At 37.7% G+C, this 16,392-nt stretch overlaps 1 long non-coding RNA gene across 2 annotated transcripts in view; it reads left to right on the top strand.

Annotated features, from left to right (window-relative positions):
• Positions 1-13,330, top strand: part of LOC116283705 (uncharacterized) — a 151,675-nt gene extending 138,345 nt beyond the window's left edge. For both annotated transcript variants that reach the window (XR_012059802.1, XR_012059803.1), the window contains one exon: positions 11,049-13,330. This is a non-coding gene — a long non-coding RNA (uncharacterized lncRNA). The remainder of the gene's footprint in view (positions 1-11,048) is intronic.
• The last annotated feature ends 3,062 nt before the right edge of the window (positions 13,331-16,392 follow it).

Here is a 16,392-nt window from a genome sequence, read left to right as displayed (position 1 = left end):
CATTTGACAATGTCTGGAGACGTTTTGGTCGCAACCAAAGGGATGAGGGTGGTGATACTGGCATCTGGTGGATAGAGATCAGGGATGCTGGTGATCTACTACAGGACACAGGAAGCCTCCTACAGCAAACAATTAACGTGATCCAAATGTCAGTAGTACTGCATTTGAGAAACCCTGCTGGGTAGTAACACTGAGATGTCCACCTATGCTCTGTTTTTTAAGTCGATTTAAAGCTAATGAGACTTGGTAAGGTGTAATTTTTGATGTAAGAAAAACAGTAGAATCTAGGAGATGTGAGTTCTAGCCCTTGCTGTAGAAAAAGTTAGATGTGTCTACTAAGGCAAGTCCCTTCACCCTTCTGGATCTCTTTTTTTGTTCCACTAAAATGAGAAGGGTCAGATTAAGGCCCCTTCCAGTTCTAACACTCCATGCCTCTAAAACCAGCTCATATGTCTGATCAGAACCACTAATGGTTTAAAAAGAGTTGTGACCACACATTGAGTTTTTCACATTGGCTAAATTTCTTTCTATTCAGAAATGAGAAGGGTTCTTGATCCCCTGCTCCAGCAAGACAACCAGTGGCCACCGTAACAATATCCCTTAAGAAATGAGACAAGAAAGAACTCATATTATAGTTTAAAATATTGCCTCCCAGGTAGCAGTACTTATCTGCACATGATATTTATGAATGTTTTCCAACAGTGTCCACTACGTATCAAGAACAAGGGAAAGGAAGGCACCAACATTAATGCTGAGAGTTCAGGTCTGAATATCTGCTTTCCTAGATTTTAGAAAATGATGGTATAAATAGGTAGGTTATGTGTAATGAAGTGTGTTGGGTAGAAGCGTGTGGGGGACTGTCTTAGGGGGCTGGATGAATGGGTTGTAGTTATACAGCATCTTTAAGCGCATTTTGTTCTACTGTATTAAAATATCACGATGAATTATGACTATTGGCAGAAATTTTAGAAATTCAAAAACAGATTGAGCTTGGCTTCCAGTGCCCTCCTCAGTATGGCACAACTCTACCTGCTCAGCCTTCTCTCTTACTCATCTACTCTGAGTTTCCTTTGTTTAAGCAATCTGGCCAAAACAGAATTACTTATCTTACTTGAGACATGAATTTACATGTTGCCACTTCTATGTATTAACTTGTGCTAATCTATGTCTTCACCTTTCTCTGGCCCCCACCTAAGTCTTTATTTTTCTACATTCTATCTTTCATCAAAGATTCAAGGTCATGTCTGCCATGAAGTTGTCCTTGATCACATCCCTCTGTCTTATCAAAGAGCATCCCTCCCCTTTAAATTCTGATGGCATCTGTTAGTTCTCACAAGCCATATATCCAGTATTATCTTGCAGTAATATTATTTGAGTGCAAACCTTCTCTCTTCTGCTCTATCTCTTACTCCCTGCACGTTTCTAACCTACTCCCTTGGGAAGACCCCTTTGCTCATCTGTATTTGGCCCTTGAATGTAAGCTTGGGCAGGGACAGTTTCATCACCATCATGTAGGCCCAAGTATACTGTATGTGTTCAGTCAGTACCTGTTTATCTGATGGATGGATTTATTACCAGATGAATGAATTCATCTAAAACCGGTTCATTAATTTATCTTATGTTAAAAAGTAAAGAAATACCAGCATGGGGATTTGCTAGGAAGAAGAATATTTTATTTCATTATGATATCTAATTATCTAAAAAAATGTTTTGGCTAATACTTTACTAAGACTCCTATTAAGATTCTAGATTTTCAAATTGTATCAACAGCCTTTAAAACTAATAGTGTCTGACATATCTTATGGAAATATCAACCAACTATCCAGGGTCCTTATTGGATTGCATTCTCATTGAATAAATATATGTAATATGAATGTTCACTGTTTCCAAGCAATCAAGGAGCTTTGTAGAGCTTCAGAGCAATGCTGTTTCAACCTAGCCCCAAAACAATGCTGAACTCTTGACCAGACATATTAGCATGAGCTGACTGACAAAAAAAAAAAAAAAAAAAAAAAAATGTAGGTTCTAGGAAAGCAAGAAAAGAAATGATTCCAGCCTAGCATTAACCCTGAGGGTGTTAGTGTGTCATTTCTATGGTGTGTTAAAGCACTGGCAAGTAGTGAACTACTTCAGATCGTTAGATTTAATACAGGGCACAAAAAAGATTTCAAATCCTTTTAAGTCAAAAGAGAAAATTGGAATATTGTCTAATCTAACTTATGCATGCACTTGTCCCTTGTTATCCACAAGGGATTAGTTCCAGGACCCCTTCCCCCATCCCATCCCTCCACAGATACCAAAATCGTCCAGTACTCAGGTCCCTTATATATAAATTGGCATAGTATTTGCATATAACCTATGCACATCCTCCCATATACTTTAAATCATCTCTAGATTGCTTATAATACATAATACAATGTAAATGCTATGTAAATAGTTGTAAATACAATACAAATGTTATGTAAGTAGTTGCTGGGGTCAATGTGGCTTTTTGAAACTTTCTGGAATTTTTAAAAAATATTTTCCATCCAAGATTGGTTGAATCCGAAGATGCAGGCGGAACCCATCGATACAGAGAGCAGATTGTATACTTTTCCTCCTCCTTCTACTGTAAGGAAATCAATCAGCCTCTTTTCCCATCTATATACATATATTTACACACACATGTATATATACAGATACACAGACGTGTGTGTGTATGTGTGTGCATATACATTTCTTTCTCTCTTACAACACTCAGTCATTTTCTTCTCTGGTCCAGCCTCATCTGGCTTCTGAAAGTCTGAAGAAGTCAGAGCTCTACAGAAATTCAAATAAATGGTTGTGCTCAGGGGGGAGGGTACAGCTTAGTGGCTGTAATTCATGCTAAGTGGCTGTGCTTAGCATGCACAAAGTCCTGGGTTCAATCCTCAGCACCTCCATTAAAAAAAGAAGATAGAGCAATTTGTTCAAAATAAAGGTGAACTTTAAAAAAAAAAATGCTTGTGCTCTATAGTGTGAGGTTCAAGCTACACTTAAATTTGGAACTGCTTTGTAACACTCCTGATCAATTCCATATTTAATTAATTACTGATTTGTATTATACAGAGAGTTTCAAAAAGAATTGCGCCCTGGCCACCAGATCCCCAGATATCTCACTTTGCAATTTCTTCCAGAGGGAATACTTCTGGAAATTCATGTTGGAACTGCACCTTCATTTTTTTTTTAACCTTAAATAAATGAACAATCTTCTTGTAGCTGCCATTTCAGTTATCAAAGGTAACATATTACAAAGGGATCAAGGGCGATTGACAGGCGGCCTAATGACATGAAAGGGGTATATTGAACATTTATTAAATTACAGAGAGAACTGGGAGAATTTCTTTACAATGGGGATTGTCAAATTATGGTCCATGCTTGAAATCCTTGGCTTGCTGTTTTTGTAAATAAAGTTTTATTGGAACACAGCTACACACATTCTCTTATGCATGCATACAGCTGCTTTTATACTACATCAGAATTGAATATGGAGACAGAGACTGCCTGGCCACAAAGCCTAAAATATTCACTGTCTAGCCCTGTACAGAGTAAGTGTGTAGACCCACACTTTACAAGTCAGCCTTGTCTACATATTCATAAAAACCCCAGGTATTGCTTAGTGGATTTCTATCAGCATTCAATTCATTTAGAATCACACTGTAATTAACTGTTCCTAATACTGTTCCTCACAACTATAAAATCCTTGAGAAGACTCTTATAAACCCTGGAAATCCTATATAGCCTGGAAATGAGTGTATAGCAAGGCTTCTACAAATACGTCTTGATAGATTGATTAAATTGAGTATTTATTATAAGAATAATGAATCTTGTAATATAAAAAAATTAGTTCTCAGTTTTCCTTCGATGTATCTGACTTTCCACCTATTTCACTTTTCCTACATGTCTCTCAGAATGTTCAAGTCCTAATGTTTTTAAATACTCGGTCTATATACTAGAGAAGGATTAAGAAAAATCAAAATATAAATATAGGCAATGCCAGCTATAAAACAAACACCTCGTTAAATTTTTTTTTAATCCCCGGGACCAAAAGTAAACAGCACAGGGAAGCACCCTAATTTATTCTGTCCTATTTTCAGAAAGAATAGACTTTTATTAAGACCTACAGTTATAACAGGTATGGTATGGGTTAAGAAAATGGCTAAAGTATGATCCCTGGTCTGAGAGGCTTAAAATTCTGTTGCTAATTTCAATAACGTCTTTGTACTATTTTAATGTTTACAAGCTCCCTCCATATGCTCCACATAATTTTATCCTTACGATGATACTGTGAAGTGGGTTGTCCAACATCCCAGTTTATGGTCATCACCTCATGTTGTTGCTTTATTTGGACAAGATGGAAAAACATGTGATTTAAAACTGTCAACTGCAGACATAAAAACTTGCCCTCTGATTCCTAGTTCCTTTCTTTAAGCTACCCAATCTAGTCTTAAGCTAGGTAACTTGTAATAAATGCCCTAGAAATGTGCCTTTTTCGGGCTGAGAGTGATCTGGTAACATTTTGCCTCATTTTATATTCATTATTCATAGGACAAGCTCAATTCAGGACTTAGAAAGTCCACAATAAACTTGTATCTCTCCTTTACACTCTGTACTTTAGCCAATACGCTGTGACAATTCAGTAAATGCTGTACTATTTGAGGATGAATTAGAAACACTGATATAGGGCAGTGTTGTGCCCTTCAAACATCCTTGTTCTGTTTACATTGATATTAATAGATGATTCTGGGCTTCAGTCACAGGCCTGAATAATTCAGGTCATACTGACCTGCTGCACTTTTTTAAAAAACTATAAAATATTCTGGGAAATATTTTAGATGGGTAATATATGCAAGTTACAGAAAAAGTTCAAAGGTCCGTGGAAAATTAAGAAACTGAACTACTGTGGTATAGGAATAATTATAGTCAATATAACAAATCAACTCGTTCTTAAATTGTTCCATTTGGATTAGTGTCCAAAGGGAATGTTTTATTATTAACAGCCTAGGCAGAATCATAGAAAATACCACTGATTTTTCAGATTTACTCTCTTCTTGAGATGAGTCGTCTAGTAATTTTATTTGTGAGCCAAACTCATAAAAACAATGGGTTCAATATATCCTTTAAATTAATAGATTGCATAACTGAGTGATATTTTATAAGTATTATAAAACTGTGTAATATTAGAAATTAGCTATTTGGGAATATAATAGACACCTGATGGTATTTTATTGATTGGGCAAAATAGCATGAGCTAGATGCTCCAAGCCTGTTTCATGACTCTGTATCCTACAGTATAAGGAGTGAAACAGCAGACAGATATTAGATTGTACTCTGCTGCCTCTGGAAGTCTTTGAAAATCTATTCTAGAGCCTCTTTCCAGCAGCCTTACCTACTGACATTTAGATGGGAATTGAAAAGACCTCCCCAAACCTACTCTTTTGCCAAAGACTAGAGGTTTCCATTTTACAGGGCCTTATGTCTCCTTTTGTTTCTGGGTTCCTTTTAAAAATCCAAATAAATATCAAAATGCATTTATTAAACATGTTGGAGGCATGTAGCCAAATCGGATGCTACTGTATGTAAGGAAACTGTGTGGAGTGTGGCAACACCATCTGGCACTGTGAAAACATTTTGGAATGCTTGTGGCAACTTCAAAGAAAAATGTAGGAAATTTTGTGTTTAATTTTCCTAAACGTATTTCCAGGACACTCATGATTTAGGAAACTCATTTTGTAGATTTTCAGTAGACATTTCAATGATTTTTTTTAATACCCACATAATGCATTGTGGGAAAAAAAAAAGAAAGAAACGTAATACTTGACTCTTTTAATGACATTAATTTTATGTAAACTAGAGCATATGCTATGTAAAAAAAAAAAAACTCTAAAGGACTGATGAGCTTAATGTATTCGTTCTTCCCTTGTCTTAATGAGGAAACAGACCAAAGTGCCTCTCTGATTGAAGTTAGGGAAACTGAAGTTTGTCCGTAATACATGTTGGTGACACTAAGGTAGAATCAAGGAAGGGAGCAGGGCACTACTGCACACGCTTTTGACATCTAACTATCTACTAAGCTAGGATGAAAAAAAAATTGTTATAACGCACAGGATGTGAGCAAAGAGGCACCTCAAGTGCAAAATACGTAAATCCATGTATCTCTGTGTCTAATAAACCTGTTTCTTTGCTCCTCAACAATGGAGGAGTCAAGTTAACTGAGATTTTAATTTGGTGGACTGAAGGCACCGTGTTAGTTTACAAACTGAGACCCCCTCGTTGTCACAGTTTTTAGTGACCTAATTTATATGATGTTGACCTAGGAACAATACCAAGATGAAGCTAAAATCATCACTAGCTCTTCTCTCTTTTATGTTTAAAATTAAGTATCAGAGAAGCAGAGGTTTCCAAAATATGATTCAAACAAGATTATACTTTTTGGATGTTACCAACATATTAATACACCTCGCAACTCAGATACATAAAGCCTGGGTTCTGTAAAGTTGTTCAGTTATTTCAAGCTCAAGTCTTTATACAACCAATAGACATGGGCTATTTTTCAAGGGCAATGATGACTCTAAAATGTGAAATTTATTGACTAATGGTGCTGTTCAGTGCCCTTCTATGGTCTGTGTTTCATGTATTTTGTTTCAAACCCATTTTTGATAATGAATCAACAGGTATGACATGAAAAAATATTCTAAGTATTCCTGCTAGTTTTTTTTCTCAGCCATTCACATTTAACTTGGGAAGGGAATTTGTGTAAGTAAAGCAATACTTATTCTACAAGTTTTTAGAAGTTTATGTTAATAGGAGAGCCAAATATGATGAATATTTCTTAAATTCAAGTGTTCTATTGAAACCAGTTTGGGTTGGAAGAGGTAGAAAGATTCAGAATGATCGTATATTATATTACAATATAAATATGCCATGAGAATAAGTGGATATGGTCAGACATTGAGAAAAATAAAAAGGAATTGGATAATTTGGAGTGTATTATTTGATCTACTTATATCTTATACCTCAAACACTAAATCAGTACCCCAAAATGCAAAGTAATCAAATTTAGATTAAATAAATTATTTTGGTCTATTTGATGGAAAAGGATTGCCCCTGTCTCATACACGTGGGAGTAGGTAAGCTTCTCTGTTATCTCACTTAAAATTGACAGTGTTTGAATTCATCTGAACAGTTGCTGACCGAGGACCTAAAGCAGTTCAGCAAGTGAGTTACCATTCATTGTGATTTAGGCTGTAAATGTTGTGCAGAATTAGGTGCAGTAAACATTCAAGTAAATGTGAATTTTAGACCCCAGTTTTATGTTCTGAAGACTTTGTAAAAATAGGAAAGTGTCCAATACCAAGAATGTACCATCGGAAGATGTTATTTCCCTATATGATATCCCATAGGAGCAGACAAATGAACACAACTCTAATTCCTGCTTCTATGACCAGTTCCAGTTTCCATTATCTTCCAGTTGTTCATAGGTGTAACTTGACTATACTGCGCCTACATAGGTTGGCCGTCATTGTGAGGGGGTAAAGCTCAGACTCTGGAGCCAGACTGCCTGGGTTGGCCACCTAGCTCTAGTGGCCAGTTCAGTGACTTGTTACTAATTACTAGTTCTGTGACAGGCTAAACAGGTCACTTTTCTATGCCTCAGTGTCCTCCCTGTGTAAAGGCAATGATAGTACCTACCTCCCAGAGTAATTAAGACTAAGTAAACGAATACACCTGAAGCTCTTAGAAGACTGACCCATGATACATGCTCAATACCTAATAGCTATTCAGGTTTTTGCTGTTATTGCTATTAAATTCCCAAGCTTTGGCCCCTTTCTTGAGAATGAAGATACTGTTTTTGAAATAGAAGAAAACTGCGGTGTCAGAACATGTGTCCTGCCAAAGGGTAATTTAAAAAAAAAAAAAACAACCTTTTAAGAAAAGAGATAAGAAAGCTTTGAAATTAGAAGAATGTTTCCACCGACATAAGGAAATAGGAATAGAAATGCTTCGTTTAATGGAAGAGAAAGGGAGAAGAAATATTTTATTATTTCAGCAAATCAAAACACTGTTGGGTGCTTGTTAAGAGGAAATGGAGGCCATCTGGAGAAAACAATTCCATTCCACTGTGTGCAGTGGATTTAAAGGACAGCTGGAAGCTAGGCCGTGAATTATGTAGGCCTTTGACCGTCTAATGTCATAGCACTATAAAGCAAACAGCAGGGGGCAGAGTTGTAGTTAATGAGAGGTGGAAAGAGTTATCAGGCTTCAATGATCAGTTTTTATGATATGGTTTTCCTTATCAAAGAAATATGCTGATAAAAATAACATTATTTTGGTTCTTTCCAATCATTTGAGTGCATTAGGACCTTAATATTCTAAGTCCTTCTGTCTTACTTATCTACGTATTTCTTATTCATTGCTTTGGTATTAATTTTTTCTTATAACCATTACTAGTGGTTGCTGTCTTTTTACTAATTAACTTGTTAAGTAACTATTAGCTCAGTTTTAAAATTTACATTAGGCGTATTTTTTTAAACCACCGAAATATGTTTTCTTTGGTGGCCTGGTTACCTGATAACTAAATAGTAGAGGAGTTTAAGCATGTATTGGAGATATTTTATTTTTATTTTTTAAATGGAGAAAGTCTCATTAAAGATTTATTAATTGATTCTGTGTTTTAAAAATTATTCAATACCTATCCAAAATGATCCATGTGGATTGTTTGGAATTAGGCAGGGGTGAAAGGAAAGAACCAGGAAATCAAAACTAATTTTTTATTAGCTAAAATGTTTTACTTTCCATTGTAATGAGTTAACATTTGTTTTAAAAAAATACATAGAAAATAAGAACATGTTCTTCCTTTATCAATGTTAAGAGAGGTTCAGACATGAACATTATCCTGTAAGAATCTGCAGAATTTCAAAAGGATAGATAGGATTATGTTGAAGTTTTTAGTATTCAGAAAAATTAAAAATTCCAACCTGTGGGTAACATATTCTGTTGCTTTCTTTCCATAGTAGTATTACCATTTTCTCCAGATATTATGAATTATAAAGCTACATTTTTGACTTTATTAAAAATATGTACATTTAACCTTTTAACTTTAATTGATTTGGGTAAGTTATTTTAGCCGTTTATGGTCAATGCTGGCTTTGAGTAGATAAGAAGGGAAGAAAATAAAGTATTTTTAAGATTCCATGTTCACAGCGACTGAGATTCCTTCAAAGAAAAAAATTTCTGTAACAAGAGCTGAGCAAATGTGTATCAGTGTGCCTTCCAGAAAAATGAATTGAGCCTTGTGTCTGAAAAACAGTATTTTAAAAGTAAGTCGTAAGGGAGATGAAGAGCTGAGCTGTGGTGGGTGATCTTCCAGTTATCTCTTCAATCAATTCTGTATAATGCTTTGGAAGCAGAATAACAAGGAATGCGAAATCAGTTCTCAAGATGCTATATGTGCGTCCGCTTAGTTCTATTTCTGTATTCATTGGAACAGGCAATTTATGCAGTGCACTTGTAATCCTCCAAGAGCAAAGACCAATTTCCCTGAAGGTTATGAGCACTCTTGAATTTCACAGATGCCAAAAAAAAAAAAAGATTATTTTCATGTTGTCACATTTAGATAATGAAGTGTGCTAGATTCACGGAGTTCTCCACGAAGAGTCTCAGAAAGTATGCCCACTGTGTATCTGTTTTATTCTGAAATTCAGAAAGTGGATGTAGGCAGTTCTTAACAAGCATTGGCAAGTAGTAATTAACAGTGAGCGCTGAGGAAGATGGAGGGCTGAGAGGATCTGGCATCCGCTTCTGAACAGGAGTGTCTTTTATTCTTGAGAAAACAGGAATCCAATTGATCCGTTTATGATCCTTAGTCTGGGTTTCCGGATTGGGACATGAATCTCTGTGTGACTGAAATCAACCACCTGTTGTCTTCAAGTGGAAGTGAGGAGAAGGTCGAGTAAGGACAATCTGTTAATCCTTTTGGCACCTCATGGCCGTTTTGCTTGTTTTGTTTCACTTGGGAAGGCGTGTAAGGGCTGAGAGGAGAAATGTCTCATATTTGGATCCCCTTATGTGATGCTACCCATAATCATGTGGAGATTCTGAAGTTCAAAAGTAGCCCTGTATCTTGGCTCATCTATTTTTCCCTTGGATGTTTACATGGTTTTGTTTATTCTTCATGGCACCAAGGGTGCCTTAGGGACGAACTGTTTCCCTCACAACATCGGAAGAAAACGTGTTTGTGTTTAAAACGTTCACAGCTACCTGACAAATAATCAAATGTGGCCATCCACGGATTGCAGGAAACACAGACCCTTTTCAGCTTCCCTCCCTTTTCATGAAATCTAACCTGCATGAACGGAACACAGAGATTGGTGGATGACACTCTTCATGCACTCCCCGTCGAGGCCCCTCACCCCCATCTTTGGGGGCACAGTCCTGCTTAAACTTGTTTCTCTCACATTCCATACAGAGGGCAGAGTTCTGAAATGTGTACACACACCCTTGTCTGGTGTTCATGTTACATAATAGCTGTAAATGCTCTTGTGTGCCTGCGTACAAACTCCCGGGAGGACGGGGATAACACAGAACTAAGCCTCGGGGTGGTTTCTACCAAAAACAAACCCTTGTGGTCTCAGTATTTTGGCACAGGCAGAAGGGGACTTTTGCCCGTTTTGCCAAAGCTTGGGACTCCTTCATAAGATCACAGAGGAAAATGGAGGCGGGGAAGGGTTTGAGGTCATAAACCCTTGTCTGTTAGATCTGAATGCAGAAAATTAGGGCTGGTTTGAAAGTTGCAATTTCTTTCATTAGCTTAATAGTTGGGATGCAGTGCTTAGCTTCTAGCTGCTCAGAAACCGACAGGCTTATTCAGATATATCCAGCTATTGACGTCTCCTTATTCCATGACTAAATTTAACTGATGAAAAAGGAAAAAAAAGAAGAAGGGGAGAACAGAAATGCAAGAACCTAAGCTGGGACTAAGAGCATGCTTTTGGATCAGCTAGTCTGAAGTTTTCGTTCTAACTTCACAGGTGGTCCAAACAGACGAAGAGGGAAAAGGATGACCACAGACACCTAGCAGTCAGCCCCGAGTTCTGCCGCTCACTGTAACGGCGTTTTCATTCATTCATTCTGCCCTGGAGGAACGCTGGAACGGAGAGAAGAGTGCGTTTGGGTGTCTCACCTGATAGCCTTCTTCCTGAGAGGCTGACCCATCTGTTGTGAACAGGAAGAACTTTGCAGGTGAAGTTAATTTCCGCTGATGGTACTGAGATGGGGGGCAATCACAGAGAGTTCTAAAGGTTTGAACTTCCTTTCCTTATATGTCTTCCTTCAGAAATCCAAGAAGCCACCAGCACCAATGGCCTTGTAGCTGGACTGAGCCTTGGGTAAAGGAAAGGATAGCTGAGGAGTGGGCAAGGGTCCCAGGAAAACCCTGATCATAATGTTAATTGATGGCATTTATTTTTTTGAACCCTTGTTCAAACCTCTTTTAATATTAAGGCTAATTAGTTCTGTAGATTCCTTCAGCTGTGTAATTTCTTATTACACTGCTGTGTTCAAGGATAATACGCCTTATTTTTGGTAAATGACCTTATATATTTTGTAGAAGTAGGCTGGATATAAATGATAAACAAGTGAAAAAATAAGCATCCTCAGGGTTTGCCTCTTTGATTGCATTGATCTTTGTCTCAATTCATGTCAGCAAACCTGGCCTTCTCATTCTCTTCTCTGTCTCTAGGGCGGGGTTTCTCTACGTCAGCACTATTGACATTTTGGACCAGATAATTCTTTGTCGTGGGATGTTTTCCTTTGCATCCCTGGCCTCTACCCCCTGGGTGCTAGTAGCAACCCCTTTGTTGTGACAACCAAAAATGTCTTCGGACACTGCCAAATGCCAGACTTTTGGGGGCAAAGTCACCCTTCACTGAGAACCACTAGTCTAGAGCGAGCAGATTCTCCAAGATAATCCCAGTCGACCCATGTTTTCCCAAGTATATAGCTCCCCTTTCACTCTCAAAAGTGCTGTAATTTGCATTCTAATACCCACTTCACAGTGAACGCTTCCCTGACCACCCTGTATAAAAATCATATCCTTAGTTCATCTCCTCTGATTAATTTTTTTTACTGTAGCCCTTATCACTATCCTACATACTAAAAATTTACCCATTTATGTACTCACTTCCTGAATTATAGCTCATCTCTCAGAACTCATTCGCCAACTCCACGAGGGCAGGGATTTTTCTGTTTTGTTCACTGTCCTATGCTCAGTACCTTTAGCAGTTTTCCTAGGAAACACGTAGCAGACACTCAGTACATATTGAATGAATGTGAATAATGAAGGTATTGAAAACTTACTTTCCTCTAGGCATCAGGCCCAATACTGAGTATACAAAAGTGAGGGCAGGACTGGCCTTGCCCTTGAGAAGCTTACGATCTAGTAGGGGACACATACAAGTAAATAAAAAAGCACAGCAGAGTGAAAGGGCTGCAGGAAAGCGAATGCACAGATACAAGGGTTGCAGTGTGTTGAGGAGGTAGTGGAGGGGTGATACTTGAGCTGCTCTTCCTTACCATTCAGCTGCAGTCCATTATCTGCATAGCGACTGCAACGCAAATACAGCGTGAATTGCGATGTACAGCCACCGCAGGTACCAGTGGCCCCTCAGTGCGGTACACCTTCACCTGCTGGGTGCAGTTCTCACTCCTTAGCATGGTATATGAGGGTTGTCATATTCTGGCTCCCTGTCCGTACTTATCTATTGCACTCGCCTCCAAGCAGCCTCTCCTGCTAACCAGGCAGGTGAGAACAAGATGTGTTCTCAACGCTTTCAGGCTTTTCCTTGCTGGAATAGAATAGCCCTCCCTACCCCAAGGGGTCTGCCTGACACGTGTCAAGATTCTGCTGAAATGGAATAGCCTCTCTGAAGCCTTCCTTGATGTTGCCTTCCATCTGAGTGAGTTATCACACAAAACGCCAAGGGCAGACAGCTTGGAAAAGTATGTGTTTCTGAAGGGAATGAAGCTATTAAGGAGGTTTGGAAAATGGTCCCCAAAAAATAAATACCATCAGTCAAGACTGTGCATGAACTTTGAGTAATTGTTGTCTGCAATCCACATCCCTGGAGCAAAGAGGTGACAAACCTGTCGTAGATCAAAACATGTCCCTCATCTGCCTGAAGTTTAATCTGGGAAGGACTGAAATTAAGTTCTGGACTACACGATGCTTGGGACTACATATTAAATATATTATATACAATTTATCTGTATGCATTTATTTACGTTAAATGTGTAGTAAACTATATAAAGTTTATTTCATGTTCTGAGTTTTTGATTTCTAACTACTAATTCCTATTATCATGATAAAGTTGTGGGTAGAAAGTGCCCAACTGAGTATTTTTAAAGGCAAATACTTCCATCAAATAGAAACAGAGCGTGATTATCATCAAGATTCAAGTGACCAGAGCTGGGTGAGCAGCATGCTTTATAAGATGGTGTCTCTGTAGTACCTGTTAGTCTTTGAATATTTATTCAGCTGTTTGAATAACTTAATATTCAATCAGCATTCAGTTGAATAATTCAGTAACGGAAGGCCTAAGTACCAGGCATTATTTTGATTTTACAACACTCTCAAGAATCTACGAATTAAGTTGCATTCACTCCACGTGAGGATAACAAAGTTGAAGGTTGGGGGTTATTATGCATCCTCCCCAGCCAGCAAAGAAGAGGTCTGGAGACCCGAACCCAGTTTGTTCCCAAGTCAAAGCTCATTCTCAGCTACAATACACCGCTGCCTCTGTGCTGCATCTCTGGGTAATTTCATCTCAGGGCTGAATTGTTTCCGAATTGAGGATAACCTTTTGCATCCAATGTATATAGAGTTTGATGGTAATCTGTGTGTCATGAATCATGGTTAGCCACAGAAACTATGTATTCAATTTGTAATTGTTACATTTTACACTCACTGAGATTAATGAAATAGCTGATATTAATGTTTGAGGCCTAATTATTGGCTTGGGGAGGTGTACTGAAGCCTTGATTTTTAATCGCATAATGTGCCTTTGTGAGACAGAACAGTTGTAAGGGCCAGTATCAGCAGTTCCTGAAGGAAGATTCTAAGAAGCAGCTGACAAGGCTTTGAAAATTCCCCTTGGGTATAATGGTTTTCATTTTAAGTGAAAATGTAAAGCATTTAATTTTCTTGTAACTGAGTTGCTTAATTATACATACTTTTTATTGCTTATTTATTTTTTATTTAAAAATTAACTGATTTTTTTTTGCAAGTACGTAAAAAATAATTGATGCAAATGGAAAAAGACTGGACGATGATATGCAAAAAAAACCCAAAGATTTTTTGGTCTTAGAAATAGGAGAGCCAGGATGATTTTTTCCCCTTTTTACAAATTTTCAATATTGTTGTTTTAGTGGTTTCCCATTTAAAAAAAAATGTAAAATAAGTAAAACTTATTTACTATTTAATGCATAGAACACAATGAATTGGATTCTATTTTACTAATTATGTGGTGTTACACAAGGCACTTAATTCTATATACATTTAGAATATTTTTTACTATGTATAAAATAAATACCCTAATTTAGAAATTTGGATCCAAAAATATTTATATTTTAAATGTTTTCACCTCAATCTTTCATTAATTTTAGAATAGCCATTTTCCAGCCTGTTTTAAGTTGGACTATATTTCATGTCTTGGGTGACACTGATGATGAAGGCAAATTTGTTTGTAGTCCCGCCATCTTGTTCTTTATTATTTATCCTCCTGTAGTGACACCCTTTCTCCCATTACAAAAACTATGCAACTTACTCTGTTACTTTGATATCTGATATTTTCACCTTTTCAGAATCTCTCCTCATTTCCTGACCAAAAAAAAAAAAAAAAAGAACCAGAAAAGAGACCAAAGATCCACAGATGACCTCTATAAAAAAAAAAAACTAGATTACAAATTATCCCCGATAGGATCCACTGGTTAGCAAACTTGGTCCGGAACCTGGAGGGCAAGGAGAGGCGGGAGAAAGAGGCGGCCACTCCAGACTGGGAGATGGCAGGTTTAAGAAGAGAACTTACACAGGAGGCTTATCTTGAGCACCCAAGATGAAAAGATCTCTGCACCTGCCGCCAGAATCTTAAGACGTCTGTATAGAAGCCCTAATGGGGCTCATTCAGTCTAGATGGTCTCAACGATGCATTCTCTCTCAAGGCTCCATCCTTGAGAATGGCTCCCGCTGTGGGAACTGTGGGCAGAACATACATTCCAAGTACAGAGGAGGGATGAAGAACCTCTGACTGCCCAGGCCCACCTCACAGATCAGCGGGAGGTCACATCCTTTCAACGACCCCCACCAACAGTATTGCCAGATATTAAAATAGACTCCAAAGCAGGGATTCTCAGCTAGTTTTGGTTTTGGGGTTTTTTATCTGCTTTTGCTTTTTTGGTCCCTCAGGTAACACTCTGCAATGTTTGGAGACATTTTTAAACTGTCACAACTAGGAGTTGAGGTCGGAGTCGGGGTTCTTGGCATCCAGTGGGTAAGGCCAGGGATCATGCTAAATATCCTACAATGCGCAGAACAGCCCTCAGCAAAAAAAGAATGATCTTATCTGAAATGTCACTACTGCTGAGACTGAGAATCTTGGCTCTGAACCTTCTCTAATTAAACCATCTTGGTATTGGTGCATGAATAGATAGGGCAATGGAAAATAATAGAAAATCCAGAATTAGGTCGACTTGCATGTTTAATTTAGTATACAATTAAAGGCATGTTGCAAATGAGTGGAGGAAAGATTGGCTTTTAAATAAGGAGTGAGGCGGTTGTGATTATCTGCATAGCCATGTGAAAAAAGCTAAAGTTGAACCCATTCCTTAGACCATACTTCAGGATAAATTAAAAGTAGATCAGATACTTAAATACAAAAAGTGAAATATAATACACGCACAGAAACTTTCATTCCACTGATACATACGTGTTGATAAATTCTTATAAAACAAGAGAACCACCATCCACATCCAGAAATAAAACCTCACTGTCCCTACAGAGGCCCCTCCCCCATGGTATTTTTCTGATTACAACCTCTTCCCTTTCACCAGAGTTAATCACTAGTCTGACACGACTCTTAAGGAGATCAATTTCTTGATATTCTTTATCTCTGAGAGTCTAAATAGAACTATTGAATTTTGCCCTTTACTGTGTTTCATATCAATGGACGCTTGTTCTATCTCTTATGTGTCTTGGTTTTTTGTCTTTTCCTCATGATCATGTTTATGTAATACATCTACATTGGTGTGTTTGACTGCAATTCACTTTTTACCGTTTCGCAATATTCCTTTTATGAATCTATCCCAACTTATTTATCTATT

Source organism: Vicugna pacos, chromosome 16, assembly GCF_048564905.1.
Source record: "Vicugna pacos chromosome 16, VicPac4, whole genome shotgun sequence".
In the NCBI taxonomy this organism is placed as follows: Eukaryota; Metazoa; Chordata; class Mammalia; order Artiodactyla; family Camelidae; genus Vicugna; species Vicugna pacos.
Note: the sequence above shows the minus strand (reverse complement) of the source record. Positions and strands in the feature narration are given on the sequence as shown.